Here is a 21,481-nt window from a genome sequence, read left to right as displayed (position 1 = left end):
GGGGGGGGGGGGAGAGGGAGGGAGAGGAAAGATAGAGAATGCCTACACGCTGAACAAGAGAAACGGAAGAGAAACGGAAGAGAGGTGCTTCGAACAGCTGGTGACTGCACGCAGCTGTGTAGAAATTATGCAAATAACATGCCGTATTTCATTGCCTAGTAATGCCGTTTTTCACTGCGTAATAATGAATTAAATAACCGATGATGACCCTCATGTTTGCTGTAACCTGTATAGGTAATGAAAATAAATATCTTAGCTAGAATTTAACAAAAAAGATTTCAAATTACGCTTAAAAATGTATAACGATGAAGAATTTTTTATTTCAGGACCTAATGAATTCCAAAATTTAGGGCCGATGTATATAAATGTGCTCTGAGCTAATAAGGTTCTCAAAAGGGGTAAGTGAAACTCATTAGAGCTCCTAGTAGGATAATCATGAAAAGATTGATTTCGTGGAAACATTGAATTAAAAATATTGGGAAGAGCATTTGTGTTATAATTGAACATGAAGTGGCCCAGTTGAAAAAGAAACAAATCTTTAATTTTTAAAATCTTATATTCAATGAACAATGAATCTGAATGAGAACGCGGCGAAACCCCACAAATAATACGAAGTACTTTCTTTTGTAATAATAATAATTTATCTAATAAAGTTTGATGGGCGCTACCCCATGCTAAAATTCCGTAATTAAGATAAGGTAATATCAAAGAAAAATACAACGTTAACAAAGACGACGATGGAATGTGAAACTTAAGTCTGTTGATAATACCAATATTTCGTGAAATTATTTTACTTATGTTGATAATATGAGGCCTCCACGAAAGTTTATCATCCACTGTAATACCAAGGAATTTTATGTGGGATACACGTTCTAATTGAGCACCATCAAAAATAAGATCTGTGCTTAATGTTTCTATGGATTTACTAAAAAGCATATACTTAGTTTTCTGAAGATTAAGTGGTAATTTATTAGCTCTTATCCATTGAGTCACTTTTTTCAATTCAGAGTTGACGGTGTCATTTTCTGAAAGAGCTACCCTTCTTCTACATTATGCTTAAGTTTGGGATCATAAAATGAACGGGAAAGTGCATTTTGAGCAGTTTTTCTACAACCTTTTTTGTAGAGTAGTGAGATCAGGTATAGCTTAAAGGCCCCTTTTTATTTCTTGATAATCCTTTGCACACTCTTCATTTTCAAGTCTGATAACTTTTGAAAGGATAATGCTACTGCTTTAAAAGTTGGCATTAATCATTGACAGAATATGTTAATAGATCATGCTAATCCCTTCATTGTTGTTGCTCCAGTGGTTTACATCCTGGTTTTTGGTTGTTGGTTTTTTTTTTTTTGGTCCCATTTATCGCACAGTTAGCACGGTTCGGTAAAGATTAAGCTAGCGCTTGAATAGACAGATAGACCCTGTACTGCAGAGCCTTTTTTCTCTGTTCACACTTTTCCAGAGTGTGTGCTTTCTTTCCAATATTCAGATAAGTTAGGAACGTCCATTTCAGTTGATCTATACATCATTTTAAAGCTTAGATTCTGCTCTTTCAGAGTCTGCCCTCAACTAAAAATCTATGTCTTGCGACTTTTTGTTGGTTTTGTGATGTAGGGTCACATATTATAGATATCAGATGTTGATAATGCTATTAAAGGGTATGTATAGTGCTGTGGATTATACACAGAAAAAAAGAAGAAAGTAAACTCTTTTTCAAGTTCATCTTTCTCAGACTACCTGGCTAAAATAGTGTTTTATATACCATAATTAAATTAGCTACCAACCTAGTAGGTTAATGAAAAGTTAACTTTACGCATGAGTGACCACATTCATTTTTCTCTTCCAAGGCACAAGAGTAAAATTGCAAAATGGACAAGTTAAAGGGGAAGGCTAGTAACTGATCAGTGGGAATCAGTGGAAATGCTGGGAGATGATTGTTCCAATCCTTATGGGATTCATTCAAGAGTTCATTGTATATCTATTCTTGTGTGGAAATGATTTGCTTCAGAATGGCCTCATATTCAAGTAATGTGCAGATTAATGCTCCGTCACTGACCAGGGACGCTAACCTGGAAGCATTAAACTGCACATTACTTGAATATGAGACGATTCTGAAGCAAATCATTTTCACACAACAATAGATATACAATGAACTCTTGAATGAATCCCATAAGGATTGGAACAATCATCTCCCAGCATTTCCACTGATTCCCACTGATCAGTTACTAGCCTTCCCCTTTAATATTCAAGCGTGTTTGCTATTCCATAATTATAACAATGAGAACAAAAAACAAATTTAACACAATAGAAATGCAAATTAGATTTGCACAAATCAACCCTTGATCTCTTTACTGTCTCTGTAACCTTCCAAAGATAAAGCAAGGCAAACAAGAATGGAGGAAAATGAAAAATCTTCTGTCAATTCCGCAGTCAAAAGACATAAGAGAGAAAAAAAATTGGTATTTAACAAAGAAAGTTAATTTGAAACCTTTTTTTGCCAAATTGAGAAAATTTTAAATAATGTTTTTTTTTTATTTCTCTCATGCATTCCTAAATTATTTAATTAAAAGGTAAAATGAAGAAATTCTGTCGGTTTTATTACCTTTAAGGATTACTCTTCATGTAATTTAAAGTTTGAATTGATGGAAAATGCATATGTTCCACCTTCAGTTTCCCCACTATCTTTTTGTTTTGAATTTAAAGGAAAACAAGGGAACGGAAACTGATTTCTGCTGTTTCATTCGTGTCTCTCATTGCGTTAAACTGGTCTTATGTTATCATTGCTACCTTAGAGGGCATTTGCAAATGAATTTCAATATATCCAATTCTGCATTTTTTTTTTTACTTTTCTGCCTGGGAGGACAAAAACAAATGTGTTCACTCATGCGTAAAGTTTCCCTTGGTGTAATCCTACCAAGTTGATAGCCGACTAAATAATCTTTGATATGGTATATGACACATTGATTTAAAATATCAAAATCTTCTATGAAAAATATTAACTGGAAAAAGTTTTCACTTTTTTTTTTTGCTGAGTGTAAATATTGAATTCAAATCCTGAGCATCACTTGCATCACAAATCTGTACTTTGCGAAATATGGACAAAGCATTTTGCTTGCGTCTGTCTAAAAATGTCTTTTGTCAAAGCATTCAAAGGGGAGAGAGGAGCTTCACCAACACACTGTATCAAAGACAATGTACACTTCCGTCCGCACCATTGAATGATCTAAAAATGACAGAAAATTGTCTTCATGAAAAAAAAAGAAAATCATGACAATAAAGGTAATGGGCCTATTCTGACTTTTTAGTACGATGTTAATTAGTGATGAAATGATCATTGCAACTCATTTTACAAAAGGCCTTAGATCTCGAGTATTAAATGGATATAAAGGGAGGGAAAGCCCCTGATTGTTCACTTGCGAAACAGTTTCTTTTTGGGGGGATGGGGGAAAATTGTCTATTGTGCACTCCCGTTACAACGAACACGGTTATACAACGAAACTTCATTATAACAAAACAACTTCTGGTCCCAAAATTATCGCCATTAAAGTCTACGGTACAAAATTCACTATAGCGAACATGGTCATAGTGAAATTTTTGTTATAACGAAGTCTTTTCCGAGCGCCACTGACAAAGATAACCAAAGGAAATGTGCTCCATAATAACGAAATGAGGATCACTTTCGAAAATACGTATTGGCCGGAGCAAGCATTATAGCGTCTCTGCGTGCGAACTCGTCACATCACTGTGTGTTCGTTTGGTGTGTCACGCACAGTTTCCGAGGGGAACTTGCGTTATTGTAAGACAAAAGACTGAAATTGAATAACCATTTGTTTTAATGTTCACATAGCTTTTCAGTGTATGACGAGTACCCGTACTCAACAAACAGAATTATGATATATGCGTGGCTTCCTTGTTTTCGTTATATTTTTCGGTTATAACGAAATTTCGTTATAATGAAAGAAATCTACCAGTCCCTATCATTTATTTTTGTTATAACGAGAGTGCACTGTACAGTTATTCCATTTCCGGGCCACCTAGAGAATGGTATAGCCATCTATTTATTACCACGTACTGTTGATTCGCAGTAAACCCATCTTTAAGTGTATATTTATATAGCAATATCAGATTGAAGGGAGGATGACAGGAGTATGACCCCCTTCACCCGGCCCCACCCCCACCCCCGTGATGATAATGATAAGTATCATGATAATAGTCTAATACTGAAAAAAGGTGAATGAAAATGAAAACAATTATATTTGAATAATCGCACCGAGCCTTTATCCGTAGGTTACACTGAGGTGCCATCCCCCATCCGCACTCCCTCAAAATAAGAAAGGAGAATACCTTATTTCTACTTTTGAAATAAAGGCTCATTTTATATTTAACACAATATATCGTAAAGCAATGTGACTTTAATTATTTTCAGAGGGTTTTTTTTTTTCCTTCTCTTTTTCTTTTTTTTTATTAAACGAAAGGTCAATTGTCGTATCATGTCATAAATCATGAGAACGGGCCAGCAGACTCTCCAGTACCCCCCTGCCGTGAAGTATCATAGGACACACTGTTAATTCCTCATGAAAAAGAAAAAATGAAATAAAATAAAAATGTGCACCAACAAAATGATTGTAAAAATCTTGTAACGAAAATGATCTAACTTAAGAACAAGTCCTACATCAGTTACAAATCAGGAGAACGGGCCCGCAGACACTCATGACCCCCTATGAATTATTTTGTGATATACATCGCCAATTCGGTGTGAAAAGAGAAAAATGCCCTTAAAATCTGCTTCAATATAGTAATTATAGGCCTACACATTTTGTAACTTGAAGAAGTGAACCCTAAATAAAGTTGGTCCCACAACATCTTGTCTTGTGAGTTGTCCAGAGTGCCCCCAGGGACGAGTGGTCGTGTGGCAGAGATGTCCAGATAGTGTTAGACTGCGCGCCACACACTTTGGAAAACTTCTTCAGGATTACGTATAGATTTGACTGTAACGAGAATTTTGATGGGACAGTCATACAGAAAAATGCACATTCATACGTAAGCAAAAATAGCTAGCATACAACTGTACGTATTGATTAGAGCGAAACATAAGTACGATGTGTGCTTAGTAGCGTACACGCGTGCTTAACTGAGCTCACTGATTGGTTAATAAGCGTAGGGGCCCTACGTGGCTTGTTTTGAGCGTATAAGTACGTACAAATAGGCCCTAGAAGCTAGCGCTAAGAAGGCTTCCTCCCGCGATCTCGTGTAGTAGGCCCTACGTTCAACAAGTTCTGCGGGCGAAACACGGGCACCCCTGCGCCATTGAAAGCAACAGACTGATAGAGGGCGTATATTATGTGATGATAATATCACTACCGTATCACTGGGAACCACTGTCTCCCTTTCTTTTTTCCCCTTTTTAGGGAGCATATACATTGGAAAAGATGTAATTAGGATCTCGTTTTGTCGTTCAGTACCGTTTCTGTCTAATCCTGAAATGCATTTAAATGCCATTTTCAAATCTGCAATCCCACAAAGTTTGAGCTAAAGAAGCTCAAACTATGAAACTATGAATTCCTCTACAAACTACATTTTTGGTTGAAAGATGAAAGCTTCTCTGGTGAAATTTGAGGGGACTATATTTCATTGGGTACGTGTACGGAAGATGATTTTTTTTTTTAGTGACAAGAACTCGTAGTCGGGCTTTGCGGACCATTGGACAGAATTAGAGCAGAAGAACCCACCCTGGAAGTGTGATGGATGAAAGGATATATCTCACTTATCTAGGTTAGAGAAGATGAAACACCTCATTTCTCCCTGCTATTTTACAAATTTTTTTGAAATTTGAATTTTAACACACGTCTCTATGGGGAATTATTTACCCGTGTGAGCCCTAGATGGTATTAATGGCGGCGATGGCCAGCCATAGTTTCGCTGGTGCAAATGCGTGCACACAGTTCTGTGATCCCCATCGCATTTGGCTTACATTGTAATGTAGCTTTGTCTCCGGATACGTGTTGAACTTCGGAGTTACATTTCACTAGCAATTAGAATTAGAATTTGGGTTAACATCATAATCATCTTTCTTTTTTTTACCACTACTGTCCACCAGGAGCTTAATTTGGAAGGAAACGAAGTGGCATCATCGCATAAACTTGATCACGACAGGCGGCTGTAAAGTGCGCACAAAAATCGCCAGCAACGTGATGCTAGTCCCACCTACGTGAAATAAAGTTGGTGAGTAAATTTTCATTGAATCTTAGTTGCCAAATTGACGATCATTCCAAAAGGGAGTCCGTCCATGTATATGAGGTATTCATAATATGAGGTATTCATCAATATCATATGAGCTCCCTCGTGGAGACGTAATGAGCTCCTTTATGGAGACAATAATGAGCTCCCTCGTGGAGACTTTATGAGCCCCTTTGTGGAGACAATATGAGCTCCCTCGTGGAGACGATATGAGCTCCCTCGAGGAGACTTGGTATGCATTTAATATTCTTGTTTATATCTCTTAAAGATCTATAATGTTTGTTTTATGTTATAAGTGCTGTCTGGGGCAAATTATTTGTATAGGGCCCCATTTCTCTCTCTCTCTCTTCTTTCGATCTTTAAAATAACAACAACAACATGTACTTCTACTTCAGTACTAGAACTAACGTTAGTTCGGCTGCCCGTTAGTGCTTGTTTTCGTTCTGGGTGGGAGGCATCTAACGTTAGGAGAATTTACCTTTGTGAATGTCATCTGCCTAAATTTGTGCTGTAGACTCTACTGAGACTGTACTGTCACTGTTAGTGTTAGTACCGTCCTCAGGAAGGTCATTGACGGAGCGACTAAGGTACCAACACCAACACTACAGTTAACCGGTTATCCACATTTTTTAACTGCCCCGATAAAATGGGCCATTCTTCTCTCTTTCACTGGTGTTGGTACCAATAGGGGGCTCTACACTTCCTTGGAGGGACTCTGCTTATCACATTACACCACTGCTGTGTCTGTGATCTAGTCTAACATTGTCAATAGGTCTAACGAATAGGCTCTAGCTGTATTACAGTTCCTCTTTGCTTTCTGCTACTGTCTGACCAAGGAAATCTGCAAATGCACATGGGTCTACATGTACAGATGATAAATCTGCAAATGCACATGGGTCTACATGTACAGATGATAAAGAATAAAATCTAAAGAGAATTTGGAAAGAGATTTTATTCTTTTTACACTCGATTATTGACTTAATGGGGCAGGACATATAGAGTAAAATATCCCGTTTGCGGCAGTTTAAGCATTGTTAAGAGTTTTTCCAACTTGTAAACAAATCAGGCACATTATTTTCAACCATTTCATACAGTATATCATAGACAAGATTATTCATTAACGCAATTGTTTTCATGAAAGAAATTTACCATTGACCAACGCAGTTTTCATGATTTACCAGGGCAAAACCCGGCACAATTTTCGCCGATAAGGGCGATATGCGACGTAGTATTTCTGCTTGCGGCACGATGTACAATCTACGAAAGACCATTAGTGCCACGGAGAAAAAAAAACTACTATTTCTACTAATCTGTTTAAACAGATTATAATCTGTAATAACAGATTACGGTATTTCTACTAATCTGTTTAAACAGATTGTAATCTGTAATAACAGATTACGGTATTTCTACTAATCTGTTTAAACAGATTACGGTATTTCTTCTAATCTGTTTAAACAGATTACGGTATTTCTTCTAATCTGTTTAAACAGATTACGGTATTTCTTCTAATCTGTTTAAACAGATTATAATCTGTTATAACAGATTACGGTATTTCTACTAATCTGTTTAAACAGATTACGGTATTTCTTCTAATCTGTTTAAACAGATTACGGTATTTCTTCTAATCTGTTTAAACAGATTACATTACTTCAACTAATCTGTTTAAACAGATTATAATCTGTTATAACAGATTACGGTATTTCTACTAATCTGTTTAAACAGATTACGGTATTTCTTCTAATCTGTTTAAACAGATTATAATCTGTTATAACAGATTACGGTAATTCTACTAATCTGTTATAACAGATTATAATCTGTAATAACAGATTAGAAGAAATACCATAATCTGTTTAAACAGATTACAGTATTTCTTCTAATCTGTTTAAACAGATTACATTATTTCAACTAATCTGTTTAAACAGATTATAATCTGTTATAACAGATTACGGTATTTCTACTAATCTGTTTAAACAGATTACGGTATTTCTTCTAATCTGTTTAAACAGATTATAATCTGTTATAACAGATTACGGTATTTCTACTAATCTGTTTAAACAGATTAGGGTATTTCTTCTAATCTGTTTAAACAGATTATAATCTGTTATAACAGATTACGGTAATTCTACTAATCTGTTATAACAGATTATAATCTGTAATAACAGATTAGAAGAAATACCATAATCTGTTTAAACAGATTACAGTATTTCTTCTAATCTGTTTAAACAGATTACATTATTTCAACTAATCTGTTTAAACAGATTATAATCTGTTATAACAGATTACGGTATTTCTACTAATCTGTTTAAACAGATTACGGTATTTCTTCTAATCTGTTTAAACAGATTATAATCTGTTATAACAGATTACGGTATTTCTACTAATCTGTTTAAACAGATTACGGTATTTCTTCTAATCTGTTTAAACAGATTATAATCTGTTATAACAGATTACGGTAATTCTACTAATCTGTTATAACAGATTATAATCTGTAATAACAGATTAGAAGAAATACCATAATCTGTTAAAACAGATTACAGTATTTCTTCTAATCTGTTTAAACAGATTACGGTATTTCTTCTAATCTGTTTAAACAGATTACCGTAGTCTGCATGTTACGTTCTATTAACGAAAATCACGTTGTTACAAATACATAACCATTACTGATGGCCGGTCAAGCGTGCAGGACAGGACATCTGGAGCTGCATTATAGCTATACCTTTTTACATTTTCAATGTATCTCACGATCCTTTGGAAGAGGAACTTCTTGTGGTTGAATGGAATGTGCAGGCTTGGTTCGGAATTACTTTGATTTAGGATATAACTACAACGAAATCATTGCTTCTCTTTTGTTCAATCACAATGTAGCGATAAGCAAACGAACACTGAACAGAAAGTTGCGAGACCTTGGTCTTTATCGTCGTAAAAACCATACTGATGAGTTAGATGTAGCTTGCTTTATTCTACAGGAACTTCAGAGTTCAGGGAGCTTACATGGTTATCGGTGGATGCACCTGAAATGCATCCAAAATGGTATCAACATTGACAAAGAAACTGTTCGGCATCTACTCGGAGTGTTAGACCCAATAGGTCTTGAATACCGATCACGTAGAAGGCTACGAAGGCGTTTATATCGAGGACGGGGACCAAACTTTATATGGCATCTAGACTCCTATGACAAATTGAAACCTTTTGGAATCTGCATTAATGGATGTGTAGATGGCTATTCAAGGAAGGTAGTTTGGCTAGAAGCTTACACGACAAACAGTAATCCCAGAGTAATAGCTGGATACTACATGCAAACGGTTAGGAAAGAGATGGGATGTCCTCGTGTCATTCGATCAGATTTTGGAACAGAGAATAACACTGTCCGCCAAATGCAACAATTTCTGCGCAGAAATGGTGACGACCCACTTGCGTCTGAAAAGAGTTTTATGCAAGGAACGAGCCAGCATAACCAAAGAATAGAGAGTTGGTGGGGCGTCCTTAGAAAGCACTCTATACAGTTCTGGCTGAACATGTTTGGACAAGTGAAAGATCAAGGTCACTTTACTGGAGATCACCTGGACAAGTCACTGCTGCAGTTTTGTTTCATGAATCTAATTCAGGTAAATTGATATGTGTTCATGCTGTTAACGAGCTCTAGAAGTGTTGGTCGAGGTCGAGCGTTCCCAATAGCTCACTTAAGCCTTTAATATTTGGATGGAGGTATGTTCTGCATTCATCCCAAAATAACAAAATAAAATAAATTTATATTTCATGGCTCAACTTTTACCAACATTGTGCACTAAACATAAAATTTGAAAAGGGCCCCTTTTTAAACCAATCACAATCAATCTTATGTCACGGGATAGCTGGAAAATAGCGCCTTGTATCCTCTTAGACCAGGAGCTGGCTGCTGGTCAATTTACCCCATCAAGCCCAAAAGGTTTGACCCCTCAAAGTTACTGGGGCCACCCCCCTCATTACAAAACTCCCCCCTGGGCCCCCCCCCCCCCCCCCCCCCCCTGGCGGGTGTAATTTACCCCACGCAGCCCATGCACCAAACTTGGTCCAATGAAAGTACTATGGGTGTACACAATGAAAATATAAAAACTGACACGATATCTGGTTGGGAAAGGGGTTGCCAGATCCCCTCACCCCCCCCCCCCCCACCACCACCGCCCATTACACCCCTTCGTGGGTTTAATTTAGCCAACAGCACCCATGGATCAAATTTGGCTGGGGGAAAGTAGGCCCCATTATGGGTGTGCAAAAAATAAAGATAAAAGCTGACAAAATATCTCACAAAGAGTAATCAAACATATCCCCTACCTTTGCTACCCCCCCCCCCCCCATTTTTTAGTGTGAAGGGCCTATACGGTTTGGAGAGGTATGAATGAGTGTGTCATAAAAAGTAATAAATGGAACTACTTGAATTAAGATGAAGTTATGACAACAGAAGCATTGTGTGTGACATATATCCACATGCCCCATCCCACTCCCTCCCCCAAAAGAATGGAGTTATCGATATCTACACTAGAAACATACTCAGACAGTGCAGACCTTTGCCAAGCAGCTCATTTCCACCCATCCACACAATCCCATGCTAAAAACTGCCAAATTTCCCATATAAAAGCCTTTTGCTTTTAAATGCCATCAACTTCCAGCTGTGTGGTAGTGCATTATTAGAGCACATGCCTTTACCTTTAGTGTGCATGTATGCAAACCTCAAATTCATGCAGCTTGAACTCCCAATTCCATTGATCTTATCTGCCGTAAGATAAAAATCATCAAAATTTCATAAAGATTCCCGGATCACTACCAAAATTTATATTTATCATCTGTTTTTAAAATGTAATTGTGTTATTATCATCTTTTCATACAAGTTTCATCCAATTATGTTCTCAACCTTTCAAGTTGTTTTGCATACAAACAATAATGCAGACAATACTATATATAAGTAACATAAAACCTCAAGTGGCAGAAATAATCACAACTGTATCCAACATCCTACAGTTCAACTGTGTTACCATGCATGTGGAGCAAGCTCATGTACAACAGTACAAGAAACTGTATACCTGTGATACAAAATTGTACATGCAGTGGGTGCATAGGCCATAGTGTGGTTAATTGCATGCATATATTTGTATGTTGTATACATTTTACTTGTTGCATGCAATTATACATTTCGAAGATTGGCAACATGTGTATCATCAGTCTGCAAACAATAAAAAGGCGGTGTTTTCCTGACCTTGGTAAGTGAACTGATGGGCTTTCCTATTGTAGGTACTATACTGGTAGGCCCCTATGACAGTAGTACATGTATTTCATCACTGGATGACAATTGGTGTCAGTAACAGAGCAAACAAAGAAAGGTCAAGAGTCTAGATCTTGGACTAGATCTAAGTCTCAAATATGCTATGATATGGCTAGTTATCTAACGTTAGACCTATATTTCCTATACATGCTATAGCTTGTAGAGTATACCTAGTACTATTTGGGGAAACCAAATGAACTGGAACAGGGGATGGATTTATATCAGCGAGATGTAGTGTATCATGAGTCATAACTGAAAAACCAATAAATAGAACATCAATGTTCTCAGCCTATATAGGTTAAAGTGTCAAAGGTGTGCATTGCTTTAAATTTGCATAGAACACTTAAACCCTGAATTTGTTAAAGTCACTGCACTTCCTATCATTCATAGCTAGAGTCAAAAAGGCAAAATACTACATTTCAATTTCTCTATCTAATAGACAACTTTGACTTTAGGATTAGAAATAGCCTTATTAATAGCTATATGTGTAAAGTGTTGAAGATGCAGATGTTTCAGTGAATGAATACTTGCAGAATTGGGTGTGAAGATTAGGCAAATAATCTGAAACTCTCTTTTAATATAGCAAAAGAAATAACAAACTGTCCCTGTGTTGTAGCCTCTCCCAGAAGAGGCTGCAGTGCCAGTGTGGTGCATGTAGTAGTCTTTGTGCAGACTCATTGACAACCAACAGAGGTTTATACCTGTAAACTATGAGAGCTGCACAAGGTATAGAAAACAAACAACTGAAGTGAAAGCAAGCTTATATGTACTTTCGCCTCATACATCAGTGTAAACAAACTCAGAGTTGAGCATAAATACTGTAGCAATGCACAATTATAGCTTTGGTTCTAACAGAGGTGTAAGTTAATGACCTTTGGTACAGATTCCTATATTTTTGCAGGTATTTAAAATATTATCTTACTACCAATGGTTTTGATTTGCAATTTAAGCAATTTGAGGCTTCATTTGGTCACAGCTCTTCATTAAGGCTCTCTGTCCATGTTTCTAGCATGGTAGACATGCTGCATGTACTGTTAGACTGTTATTGACATCACAATATTTGCAACTTTAGTCAGGCAGTTTGTTATTTCTTTTGCTATATTCAAAGAGAGTTTCAGATTATTTGCCTAATCTTCATACCCAATTCTGCAAGTATTCATTCACTGGAACATCTGCATCTTCAACACTTATGATACATATAGCTATTAATAAGGCTATTTCTAATCCTAAAGTCAAAGTTGTCTATTAGATAGAGAAATTGAAATGTAGTATAATTCTGCCTTTTTGACTCTAGCTATGAATGATAGGAAGTGCAGTGACTTTAACAAATTCAGGGTTTAAATGTTCTATGCAAATTTAAAGCAATGCACACTTTTGACACTTAAACCTATATAGGCTGAGAACATTGATGTTCTATTTATTGGTTTTTCAGTTATGACTCATGATACACTACATCTCGCTGATAATCCATCCCCTGTTCCAGTTCATTTTGGTTTCGCCAAATAGTACTAGGTACTCTACAAGCTATAGCATGTATAGGAAATATAGGTCTAACGTTAGATATCTAGCCATATCATAGCATATTTGAGACTTAGATCTAGTCCAAGATCTAGACTCTTGACCTTTCTTTGTTTGCTCTGTTACTGACACCAATTGTCATCCAGTGATGAAATACATGTACTACTGTCATAGGGGCCTACCAGTATAGTACCTACAATAGGAAAGCCCAGTTCACTTACCAAGGTCAGGAAAACACCGCCTTTTTATTGTTTGCAGACTGATGATACACATGTTGCCAATCTTCGAAATGTATAATTGCATGCAACAAGTAAAATGTATACAACATACAAATATATGCATGCAATTAACCACACTATGGCCTATGCACCCACTGCATGTACAATTTTGTATCACAGGTATACAGTTTCTTGTACTGTTGTACATGAGCTTGCTCCACATGCATGGTAACACAGTTGAACTGTAGGATGTTGGATACAGTTGTGATTATTTCTGCCACTTGAGGTTTTATGTTACTTTATTTAGTATTGTCTGCATTACAGTATTGTTTGTATGCAAAACAACTTGAAAGGTTGAGAACACATTTGGATGAAACTTGTATAAAAAGATGATAATAACACAATTACATTTTAAAAACAGATGATAAATATAAATTTTGGTAGTGATCCGGGAATCTTTATGAAATTTTGATGATTTTTATCTTACGGCAGATAAGATCAATGGAATTGGGAGTTCAAGCTGCATGAATTTGAGGTTTGTATACATGCACACTAAAGGTAAAGGCATGTGCTCAAGGTATAATGCACTACCACACAGCTGGAAGTTGATGGCATTTAAAAGCAAAAGGCTTTTATATGGGAAATTTGGCAGTTTTTATCATGACTTGTGTGGATGGGTGGAAATGAGCTGCTAGGCAAAGGTCTGCACTGTCTGAGTATGTTTCTAGTGTGGATATCGATAACTCCATTCTTTTGGGGGAGGGAGTGGGATGGGGCATGTGGATATATGTCACACACAATGCTTCTGTTGTCATAACTTCATCTTAATTCAAGAAGTTCCATTACTTTTTATGACACACTCATTTATACCTCTCCAAACCGTATAGGCCCTTCACCCTAAAAAATGGGGGGGGGGGTAGCAAAGGTAGGGGATATGTTTGATTACTCTTTGTGAGATATTTTGTCAGCTTTTATCTTTATTTTTTGCACACCCATAATGGGGCCTACTTTCCCCCAGCCAAATTTGAACCATGGGTGCTGTTGGCTAAATTAAACCCACGAAGGGGTGTAATGGGCGGTGGTGGGGGGGGGGGGGGGGGGGTGAGGGGATCTGGCAACCCCTTTCCCAACCAGATGTGTCAGTTTTTATATTTTCATTGTGTACATGCACCCATAATACTTTCATTGGACCAAGTTTGGTGCATGGGCTGCGTGGGGTAAATTACACCCGCCAGGGGGGGCCCAGGGGGGGAGGGTCTGGCAACCCCTTTCCCGACCAGATATTTTGTCAGTTTTTATATTTTTATTATGTACACCCCTAGGCCATTCTTTTAGACCAGGTTTGGTCCATGGGCTCCATGGGGTAAATTACACCCGCCGGGGGCCATTTTGGGGGGGGGGGGGGGTCCCTGGGGGACGACCCCGCCCTCAGGTATCAGGCTGACGCCCAGTTTTGTAATGAGGGGGGTGGCCCCAGTAACTTTGAGGGGTCAAACCTTTTGGGCTTGATGGGGTAAATTGACCAGCAGCCAGCTCCTGGTCTATCTGGAAAAGACGCCATAAAATCCAGTTGTTGTTATCATTACTATAATTATTATTATTATTATTATTGTGATTATGATTATTATCATTACGTTGCTTAATATAAAAACGCGAGAGTTAACCCCCCCCCCTCCCTGCAACCTCCCCCTAGGGCGCGCGCGGTATGTAATTTGCACGCTTCGCGTGCTCATCCTTACCGCCCCCCTGAAATGAAATCCTACCTACGCCATTGGAGGGTTTTGATATTTTCTCAGTACTTCACCATGGATAACCCACTCCATAACTGACGATACTTGTCAGCTGAAATCTCTTAAAATATGTTAGCGATAAATCCTTAAAGAAATGAAAAAGTATATTTTTATCAAATATTTATATATAATACTAATATTTATTATTTTCTTCTTCTTTGTATATGGAACAGGAAGAACTGGACAAGGTTGCTAAGGAATGGAACGCTCATAGAATCAGCCAATCAAGGAACCAGTGTGGACCATTTGGTCGCCCCAACGTGATGTACAGGACACCCCAGGTGTATGGAACACAGGATTTTCTTGTCCCGTTGGAAAACGATGAGGTTGAAGTATGCGAGGAAGAATGTACTTTCAAAAGTCAGTACCCTTGTGACAGAGACATATTTGACCTTTGCTCGATCCTGATGACTGAAGAACAACTACCTGTACCGCAGAATAGCGAAGAAGGACTGAACCTATATCATACTTTGAGAATGCACTTGCTGAGGATGATTTAATCAGAGTATTTTGCATTAATTGCATGTGTATTTTGATATTAGATGAAAAACACAAGTAGATATTTTTCTACAGTGCTTGGATCAGCAACCAAGACTTATTCATATCTTTCCCCATAATGACATCTTTTCTCTCTTCAAAGAAGACTAGAAGACTGAAGCGTCTGATCCGGTTATTTTTAATTCACATATTCACCACATTGCTTAAAATGATCTGCATATAAACACAACAAAAAAGTTTTTACCCCCTAAGGAAAGTGACATAACTTTTTAACGGGGAAGTGTCAAGTAACAAAATTTGCAGGTGATATTAATCAACTATATTGTTATCGTATGTGTAAAAATCAGCATAATCCTATATTCATGAATGAACAATGGTCAAGAAAAAATGTCACTTTTTAAAAGTCACAAGGGTATTTTTACGAGCACCATATGTACCAAAAATTATTAAAATTATGGTTCTCGTGTACAATAAAAGTAAAAATTTTGCTTTTATACCAATCTTCAGACTCCTATTCATCTGACCATTAGTTTTGCGCATGGATGGACATATTTTCAAGGAAAGCAACTCTTTTTAACGCCTTTTGGTGGGTTAAGCTTGATTTTCGTGAAAATATTGGGAAGTGCATTTTTCGCCAAAAAAAAAAGGCAATTTTGCAATCGGATCGTAAAAAGTGCCTAGATTAGTAGGATAGAGTGTGATAATTGATAACATAACAAAAAGACACTAATACACATCCATCCAAGTATAGGTTTTACCCATTATTTGTTCAGTTTTTATCCCCAAAATGGATTCATATGTGATTTTAAAAAAGTGGTATTTTTTTGTTTCATGTGTGACCATTCAGGCGTTACAATTAAAATCATGCTCATTTTTGCACACATGCTTGGAGAAGAGTTTATTAGGACTATCTGCAAATTTTGTTACTAAACACCGTTCAAAAGTTATGCTACTTTCATTTGGGGGTAAACATTTTTTGTTGTGTTTAGTATTATCCATATTTCTATTTCTTCATGAATAACAGAGGGTAGCAATAAGTGTTCCTATATTTGTATAAAGGACTTTATAATAACTTTGATAAAAAGTGATATCATATCACAATGCCAAACTGATGCTTACGTTTTTTACGGTAATGCTATTTGTTCATTATCCTGAGTTCTTGAATTAATTTCTTTCAAAGGCTACTATCTTACAATAAAAATATACTTTACTGAGACGGGAGTGTTCTTGTTTATTCGGTGTTAAATATGAACGACAGTTAATGACATAACAAGCTGAATGAAAATGTTTTATTTGAAGTGTTTTGATTGTGGCAAGTTCATGTACATATGCTTACATTTGAGTCCTCATATCTCACCCAAACTTATATAAGACAGTCCCGGAGAAATATTATTAATTGTTTTTTATTTTTCTGCTTTAAATACATGTGTATACAATGGAAACTCAGTATAACGAGGTGCTAGGGACCATCAAAAATACATGTACCTTGTTATAGCAGTAATCTAGTTTATATAGCAGGTTTATTAAACAATAAGTTATAGAGAGCTGGGACCGAATTTTTACATCTTTTTTATCAGGAGTTTTGTTATATCAGATCTCTTTTTACCGAGTTTCCACTGTATAAACTACATGTAGATGTTTTATGAACACATTTTACCGCTTACACTAATATTGTGGGAAATGGTTGGTACAACCCTACTGAAACAACAAAGGACACTAAAAGATGGTAATGACTTGTTGAGGATGAATCGTGTCCTTTAATCTTATGAGTGTTGCTGCTTCTAATTTTCCTTTAAAAGCACTGGTCTTGAATATATACGCCCTGAACAGTAATTGCTACACAAATATTATATGACTATACAATAACGTACGTACATGTAACTTGCATACTGTGTGTCAACTATTTACACACCTTTTTGAGCAATGTAAAATATAATGTAAGGCCCTCATGTTTTTTTTCTGACTGTAAATAACCAAACAATTAAATAACACAGAATAGTCAGACCATGTGTTCACAAAATATCCTCTTCGGGGTTTATAAATGCCTTATAACCATGCTGTTCGAGTGTTTTATTGCTTTCCATTAGCCATATTTATATTTTCAAGACCATACCTTTTAACCTCTATGACATTATATCAGTAAAACTAATTGAATTGCACAGTGTGGATAGACCATGTTACTGTAGCTACACAGCTAACTGTTGCTCAGCCATATCAGATATTTTCAAATCTTTGACCATCATCATATTAAATAAATCCTCGCTCTGATGGTAAAGTATGCAAAGAGTCTGTGTGAAATGATTCTTTATGTGTGTTTGCAAAGTTACCACATAAAAAATTATATCATTACTTTAACAATGGATGACTGGATCATTACACTTTTTTGTATTTTAGATTATTCTTTTGATACTGAGACATTGGCATATAAATCATTAATTTTCAAGATATCCTATTGACAACCCTTCTATGGTTGAATTGTGCACAGTCATACATGTACATTAAAAACTACAGATACATAGGCCTCCGCCTTCTGCGAAAACACTGTACCTGCACGTACACAGAGTTGGCAGCCTATATGGTAATAAAACCTTCCTCTAAAACAACCAATATAACATTAACTATGGCAAACTGTTACAGCCAAAACCTTAGATAAAAATATAAACATCAACACAAACCAAATACGCAACTAGAGTGCTGATTTTAAACAATGGTATGTGCAATCACCATAAGATCAAACCTACGAAACCTTTCAAAAAATACACATCATTCCAAAGCCTTTATTACCAAATCGTATACATAGGCACGTACCATTCTGCTTGAAACATGAAATATAAGACATTGGCATATAAATCATTAATTTTTCAAGATATCCTATTGACAACCCCTCCTATGGTTGAATTGTGCACAGTCATACATGTACATTAAAAACTACAGATACATAGGCCTCCGCCTTCTGCGAAAACACTGTACCTGCACGTACATAGAGTTGGCAGCCTATATGGTAATAAAACCTTCCTCTAAAACAACCAATATAACATTAACTATGGCAAACTGTTACAGCCAAAACCTTAGATAACTAGAAATGTCGCTACGGCGACTGATGCCTCCGCCATAATGCATGATTCTCCCAATAGGTGTATAGTTCAATGTCTTCACAATGTGTGATGACAGTTTTACATAACTGGCAAAATATCGAAATAACAGGTTTATCAGAAATATCTTGAATGTTCACTTTCCACGAACTGGGTTTGCTATAATTGTCTATTAAAGAGTGCAGGTACACATATTTGGGGAATTGGAAATTTTTACTTGACTTCTGACCGACCTTATTAAAAGTTTATGCATTGAGTATGATTTTCAAAATATAAAGAAAGAGTGTAATTACCAGTACAAAATATATATATTTTTTTCATTTAAACCTAACCGTTGACCTTTGACCTTCTGGCTGGAAATTTCCAAGAGAATCTCCATTAAGTAATACATGTACATATATTAAATTTTAAAACTAGTAATGCAATCATTGCATATACTAGTACAGGCGTATATGAGGGAAATACTGTAGTAACATTTTGAGAAGTTGACCTTGACCTTTGACCCCTGACTATTGACCCATGACCCCTAAATTCCCTAGATAATCCCTGCCAGTCAGTACATGCATATGTACCAAGTTCAATGAAGATACATTGAACCATTTGTGAGAAAAGTGATATTGCAACATTTTCACCTAACCTTTGACCTTTTGACCTTTGACCTTATGACATGAAACTCTCTCTGGAGAATCTTTATGCAGTAGTACATGTCTACACTAAGTTTCAAGAAAATAACTGCAGGCATTGCATAGATATGGGGGAAATAGCAACATTTTTAGCATTTGACCTTGACCTTTTGACCTTTGACCTCTTGTCAATGTCACTAAAATCTACTAAACTAATTGTCCTATCATACATCATCCTTGGACCAAGTTTGGTGAAAGCTGCTTCATCCAGTTTTGAGTTATCACGTAAACAGATAAATTTTAGGATTTGACCTTGATCTTTGACCTTTGACCTCTGTCCGATTTCACTGAAAAACTAATCAAGTAATTGTCCCATCATACATCATCCTCCAACAAAGTTTGGTGAAATTTGCTCTATACAGTCTTGAGTTATCGCGTAAACGGATAAATTTCATGATTTAACCTTGACCTTTGACCTTTGACCTTTAGCCGATTTCACCTAAAATCTAATCAAATCATTGCCCCATCATACTTCATACTTGGACCAAGTTTGGTGAAATTCCAGTAAATATTACTCAAGTTATCGCGTAAACGAAAGCGGACGGACGTACGTACAGACGTACGGACGTACGTACGGACGTACGTACGGACGTACGGACGGACGGACGGACAACCCGAAAACATAATGCCTCCGGCACCACTACGTGGCGGAGGCATAAAAATATAAACATCAACACATACCAAATACGCAACTAGAGTGCTGATTTTAAACAATGGTATGTGCAATCACCATAAGATCAAACCTACGAAACCTTTCAAAAAATACACATCATTCCAAAGCCTTTATTACCAAATCGTATACATAGGCACGTACCATTCTGCTTGAAACATGAAATATAAGACATTGGCATATAAATCATTAATTTTTCAAGATATTCTATTGACAACCCCTCCTATGGTTGAATTGTGCATAGTCATACATGTACATTAAAAACTACAGATACATAGGCCTCCGCCTTCTGCGAAAACACTGTACCTGCACGTACATAGAGTTGGCAGCCTATATGGTAATAAAACCTTCCTCTCAAACAACCAATATAACATTAACTATGGCAAACTGTTACAGCCAAAACCTTAGATAAAAATATAAACATCAACACATACCAAATACGCAACTAGAGTGCTGATTTTAAACAATGGTATGTGCAATCACCATAAGATCAAACCTACGAAACCTTTCGAAAAATACACATCATTCCAAAGCCTTTATTACCAAATCGTATACATAGGCACGTACCATTCTGCTTGAAACATGAAATATAAGACATTGGCATATAAATCATTAATTTTTCAAGATATCCTATTGACAACCCCTCCTATGGTTGAATTGTGCACAGTCATGCATGTACATTAAAAACTACAGATACATAGGCCTTCGCCTTCTGCGAAAACACTGTACCTGCACGTACATACAGTTGGCAGCAAAATTATTCAACCCCTTTCACATTTTGGGCATAAAATAGCACTACAAATTGTGCTGTAAAGTATGAAATATTCATAACAAGACATCATAAAACGCAGTGAATTGTATGTCGTATGCAGAGATGCCAACCATTACGTAATATGCATGAGGTCAAAATTAAAATATAAATAGCTCAACTGCTAAACAATAGTGAAAGATGCGTAACAACAATGACCATACTAACATCAATGAACTGGTGATGAAAGCCTTGAATTCATATGGAAATACACATCATGCATATTCCGTAACGGTTGGCATCTCTGCATATGTAAGGGGAACATAATCTTTGTTTTCCACATGCTATCCAATTGAGATCATTCATGGGTGAAAAAATGATATATTTTGCAAACTTATGTACATTTTCTTGGATTTGTGTGATTATTGGAGCGTTACTTGCAAGCCAGCCCTTGAATATAGGCTCATAAGTCATTTTCTTGAAAGCTGACAGGATATTGTATAATTTGATGTCTAATTTCAAATATTTTGGTAGGTATTACTATATTTATAGACATTTTTCAAAGAAAAACTGTTTCATTTTTGTTGCCCCGTTGACTTTTGTACACAGATTATATTTTCATCAAAATTTTATTTTTTATTTCTTCATGAAAGAAATAGAAACAACTGCAGATACTAGAATTGTGTATTAAATTAAAGGGTATTGTCACATCTCTCAGAAAACATACAAAATCA

The 21,481-nt window shown here is 36.5% G+C and overlaps 1 pseudogene; it reads left to right on the top strand.

Moving 5' to 3' along the window:
* Positions 1–9,442: 9,442 nt before the first annotated feature.
* On the top strand, positions 9,443–15,556 carry LOC140243679 (uncharacterized; annotated as a pseudogene).
* The last annotated feature ends 5,925 nt before the right edge of the window (positions 15,557–21,481 follow it).

Source organism: Diadema setosum, chromosome 20, assembly GCF_964275005.1.
Source record: "Diadema setosum chromosome 20, eeDiaSeto1, whole genome shotgun sequence".
Lineage (NCBI taxonomy): Eukaryota > Metazoa > Echinodermata > Echinoidea > Diadematoida > Diadematidae > Diadema > Diadema setosum.
This window is presented reverse-complemented; position numbering and strand designations above follow the sequence as displayed.